Genomic DNA, 6,101 nt, shown 5'->3' with positions numbered 1-6,101 from the left:
AAATTCATAACTAATGAAAATTAATTCAAGTGATTAAACTTAGTAAATAAAGTTTAAAAATGTAATTTGATTACTCAAAAAAAAATTGAGAAAATAATTCAATATAAAGTATAAAAGTATAGCAATACTCCTTGAAAGTTGTATATCGTCTCACTGCCTTGATTGCTTTTAAAAAATATTTAGAATTCAACTTTATTTTTCTATTACTATAATTATTTTAAAGTTTAGTAATTTGGACTTGCACTACCCATAAAAAAAAAAAAAAAAAAAAAAAAAGGAACTTAACAGGAGGGGTATTTAAGTAAATCTCTTTGTGGGGGTTAATTTTATAATTTACATTACTAAGGGAGTTTTTAGAGAATTAATGGTGGCAGGTGGCAGGAGATTAAAAAAAAATATAGAAGAAGAAGAAAGGAACACACGTATAGTCCTTTACAAATTGACTTTGACCCTACATGTAATCTAGAGGCCTCATCGCTTGGAACTATTAGTGGCACAAAGTAAAGGAAATATATAGTGGATTTTTGGTTTGAGATATTCATGAAAAATTATTAGATATTTTTAGCTTTTTTTTTTTTTTTTTTGGTTGGGTACCATTATAAGTTTTCTTAAATTATTTGATTATTGAATAAATGGTACTTAAAAAATTGTTTTAAGTAATATCTAAGGATTTTAGAGGAAGTGTTAGGGAAAAATTCTTTTGTGTTGACTTAGCTGAGGTGAGTAACCTTATCCTAATTAGTTTTATTTTGCTTATACTAATGTATTTTAACTACTGAAAATTGTTTATAATTGTTACAATTTTATTTCAATTGTATTACTAATTTAAAGTAAAGAACAAAGAATTATCACAAATATATTTGAATACTGAATATATGATTATATATATTTGAATTAGATGTGTGTGTGTGTGTGTGTGTATATATATATATTTTGAACTCTGATTTGATATATATGATTTTGGATAATATAACTATATTTTGACTCTAATACCCAACCAGTGGGGGTTATTCATTGGTATCAAAACTAGTTTTATCTAGGACATCACGAGCATATCGTGTTTCTAGACCCATCTAATGGGGATATACATTAGCACGAAACTAATTTCTTTTTAATCTGATGCTTAGTCACGAGGATATAGCGTGGCTATAGTCATAAATATATAAGATTGTTGAGAATGTGAATATGTTTGAATTTGAGAATTATTTTAATATTAAGAACATAATCAAACTTATTCATAATCTATAATTAAGAAAGTAGCACAAGTCATAAATTAAGACATAAAAATAGATAAAAGAACAAATAACAAATTGAGTAAAAACAGAAAATGAGGGAAATACCAAATGTGATAAAGCTACGATCATATGTGATGTTGATACTAGGGACAGAGCCAAAACTTGAGGTTAGGTGAGCAACTTTGCTACTAGTTGCGTGCGGCGGCTCTGACCTCTAGCTTTTCTACTTAACTGCTAAAGGGTTTTATTATTTATCTATATTACTATTTAAGGAGCTTTCCCTGGTTAGACTGGATTTTTTTTTATTCCAAAATACCCCTACACCCCCAAGTTTAAATAGAGACAAAACTTAAAGGATAGTTTAGTAAAAATACATATCTAACATGCACTAAAACATTACCTACAAAATAGGAACACTCTTCTACTAACCCACTTCTTCAAAGTAACTATAGGTTTATTGTTTTTTTTTAATAGAAAAATTAGTTAAACTACCTACGTTTCTATTGTTTTTTTCCTTTAAAAAAAAAAAAAAACCTTAGTTTCTAATACTAATTTATTATTATTAAAAAAAAAAAACCCTACGTTTATCCATAGACATTAGTATTAATTTTTATATAAAAAAAAAACTAAACTAAATATCCAAAAAAGAAAACTAAATAGTTATCAACAAAAAAACTAAACTAAATAGATATATACAATTTATATATATATATATAAAGTAGATACATCTTTAATTCCCATTAAAATGTTGCCTACAAAATAAGATCACTCTCTTAATAGTTTTCAAATTGTTTTATCCATTTATAAAAAAAATTAAAATTAAAATAAAGACACGTTTCTTTGTAAAAAAACACATATGTCGTACAGGGAAAAAAAAAACTCACATCTACCGTTATTCCCCCCCCCCCCCCCCCCCCCCCGCCCCCAAAAAAAAAAAAAAAAAACCAGCCATATATCCACATTTCTTCTAATCATATTCATAGGTGCCTTTTTTTAGATCTCACTGAACACCATCCAAACTCCACAAAAATTGTACCTGCTACTTATTGTTCCTCAGATGATCCAATTCATTTTCTCTCTCAAATTTGTTGTTTTTTTTTTTTTTTGAGGAATCTTTCTCATATTTATGTATGCATATATTACAAGTTTTGTTATATGTGTGCCAAAACTTCTCTGCCAAATGGAAATAGGTTTTGTTAAATTGCGTTTATTGCCATGTTAGGTTTTGTATTTTTTATTAACCTTCTATTTGAGCAATTATTGTTTAGATGAGACATGCCATTCTCATATATGGCTCTACTCTTTGCTTTTTCTCTTTTTCTTTTTTTGGTTTGATGTAGTATTTTTTGCTGTTTTTGTTTGATAAAGGTACGTTTGCTAGGGTATTCTTTTATCATTTATGGGTACCTTTAGAACCCTTTTTGGTTCAAAGGAAGGTTTATTATTTTGCCTTTTGGACATTTGTGAGTATCAGGCCAGAGATAGCATGAACTGCTTGGCCAAAGAGGAGAAAGAAAAGGTACCTATTATTCTCTCTCTTTTTTTTAGTCTCTTCAATTTTTTATAGGATTCATAAGGTTCATTATTTTGCCTTTTGGTTTTCCTAATTTTTACGACCCGTAAATGCTATTTGTGAGTTTTACATTATCATTTTGATCTACTTACCAGTTTTATACTTTTGCTATAATGGGCCTTGCTTAGATTTTGTTAGAACATATGTGATTCATGTTAGGAACATTTGTCATTTAGAATTGACTAATCTTTTGACAAAACGCACTTTACTTGTATTTGAATAGATCTATGATGTGTTTAATACTTTTAGGAGCAAGAGTTCAAGTCTAGTATTGAAGCCATGTAAATCTGTCCAAGAAATAAGTGAAGAAGTGCTGATTCATTAAAGCTCAACAGCTGCTCAACAGATACCATCTATCGAGGCTCGACAGCTGCTCGACAGATACTATCTATTGAGAATTACGAAATCAGAATTTTCAGATATGATTTTCGGCTCATGCTGACATATATGTGTAGGATTTTTTTCTCACAACGCTAGACATATATAAGACTTATTTTAAAGACCGTCACATAAGAGAATATAAGGAGAACATATGCAAAAAGTGACCAAGTGCCATATTCTCTCTGAAAGAAGTTACTGCGTCTTTACGCCTTAGGGTTTTGTAACTAAATGCTTCTTGATCTTTATCGTGTGATGAACTAAAGAACTTTGCAGTCAACATCTTCTTCTCAAGTTGGTGTGTTAGTCACGTACTAGGAGCTGTGCATCATTGGTTAGTCACGTACTAGGATCCGTACAAAAAGGTGGCGTTCATATATTGAAGAGTTCAGAGGTTCTAAAGCGGTAGAAGGTTTCTGCTGTAAATTTATCTACGGGGATTATAGAGTCTAGGGACGAAAGTTTTGTTCTAGATTTGAAACTTCTCTTTACTATAGTGAATTGCTTTTCAAGAAGATTTTCCCCAAGGTTTTTTTACTGTGAAACTAGTTTGTTTCATTGGTTTTCTTGGGTCATCATATCTTGTCTTATTTACTATTCCGCTATGCATGTTTTTGACATGATATTGATGTTTGTTTGTTTTGACAAGTTTTATACATAATAAATCTAATTAATAACTTGGGTTTAAAACTTGTTAATTCTATCAACCGGGGTCTAAATTTCCCAATAGATTTAATTATTTCTTTTGGTACATTAAAATTTTTTAATAGTCAGTTTTGGATTTGTGAAGTAATGCATTGAAAAAGTGCATTGATTCAAGTTATAGTCATCACACCCCGAGGTATTTTTGTGATTAGAGTACAATTGAGATTCAAGGCCTTCGCAAGTAGCTTCAGGTACGCCACACTCGATGGAGATAGGTTCCCTTTCTGCTTCCTACTGCCTTCAGTGAGCATGTAGTGTGCGTAATCAAAGTCCATTGCCGACCGATTTGGAATAAACCAATCAATCTGCACACACACACACACACACACACACAAAATAAATTAACAAAATTCTTAAACTATTATTGATCAAAACCCTAGAGAACACTTTAAATTTTAATAATTCCTTAATTCACATGAAAATTACGAAGAGAGGAGTATAAAATTAATGAAGAATTCTTACGTTTTGGAAATTAGTGGTTCTTCAATCCGAGTGTTTTTGTGGAAAAGAGTTCCTGTGATAGGAACTCATTATCACACACACACACACACACACACACACACACACACACAATTTTGTTTTCATAGAGCGAGAGAGTGTGTTTTCACTTTTTAGAGAGAATTTGAATTTCACAAAGAGAGGGAGAGTAGTCTGAGAGAGTTATGTGTATTTTTATTTATACTAGCTTCTGAGTACACGCTCACGCATGTGTGTAGAGACTCTTCTATTTTTTGGATAAGAGTTAATTTAGAGCATTTATTATAATTTGGGATTACTACATTTTCTAATCACAAAAAAACTTAGGGGTGTGATGAAAAAATTATCATCACACCCCTAGGTTTTTTTTTTTTTTTTTTTTATGACTAGAAAATGTTGTAATCCCAAATTATAATAAATGCTATAAATTAAACTTTACCCAAAAAATTGAAGAGCCTTTGAGCACGTTATGACTAGAAAATGTAGTAATCCAAAATTATAATAAATGCTTTAAATTAAATTTTATCCAAAAAATAAGAGTCTTTGAGCACGTGCTCAAAGGATAATTATTTATTAGTTTTTTGTTGTGTGCATCTCCTTCTTAGTAAAGACAAAATTATTTTGTTTTAAATTTTTTTAAAAGGCCGAGTTGTTTGTGTTTGTTAAAATTGGTTAATTGAGCTTAATTCTTTAAAATACAGTCACATGCAATGTTGATACTATCCAATGTGACAATGAAACTGTCAAATATTAGAAAAAAAAAATTAGAGTACCACCGAATGTGATAAAAGTATAGTCAAATGTGATGCTGGTACTGCCTACTATGACAATGAAACCATCAAATGTGAGAAAAAAAATCACCAAATATAAAAAAAAGTACAGTCATATATAATGTTGATACAGCACAACATGAGAATAAAACTGTTTGAATGTAAGGAAAATTTTGGTGAATAGGAAAGGTCAAGTTGTAGGCCTGTAGTCTAACAAGCTATCAGATGTAAAAAAAAAAAAAAAAAAAGTATCCCGTAACTGCCCATGTGCCTTACTTGTGCTTGGTTTTGTCCTCCTCTCAAAGAGAATTAATAGTGGCAGGTAAAAAAAATAAAAAATAAAAAAAATAAAAAAATAAAAAGTAGGAGAAGAAGAAGAAGAATGGAACACACATATAGCCCTTTACAAATTGACTTTGACCCTACATGTAATCTAGAGGCCTTATCGCTAGGAACTATTAGTGGCATTAGTGGCAGAAAGTGCGGGGATTTTTGGTGTGAGATATTCATGAGAAATTATTAGATATTTTTAGCTTTTTTTTGTTGGTTGGGTACTATTATAAGATTTTTTAGATTACTAGCGTGGGCTGCACGTGCAAGGCACGTGCTGTGCTAATAGTGAGAAAATTAATATAAATTTTGTGTATAAAATTGTGAATTTTAGCTTATCTAATTTGACTATATTAAAAAAGAAGTCTAAAAATACAACAAAATATTATAATATTTTCACAATATCTTCATTTTTAGGATTCGAATAGATGTTTTTTTTAATTTTATTTGAGAAAAATGCTACATTCATAATATTTTTAGAACAAATTCTAAATGACAAGTTATTATTGGTTTTAAACTGATAACATTGTTATTGTTATTCTCAAAACATTTATTTTTAGTTGTGGTTGGTCACGTCTCATATTTTATTATTTTATTTCAACTGGTAAGAAATTGATACTTCAATATTTGTAA

The sequence above is a fragment of the Castanea sativa genome, chromosome 5, assembly GCF_040712315.1.
Source record: "Castanea sativa cultivar Marrone di Chiusa Pesio chromosome 5, ASM4071231v1".
In the NCBI taxonomy this organism is placed as follows: domain Eukaryota; kingdom Viridiplantae; phylum Streptophyta; class Magnoliopsida; order Fagales; family Fagaceae; genus Castanea; species Castanea sativa.
This window is presented reverse-complemented; position numbering follows the sequence as displayed.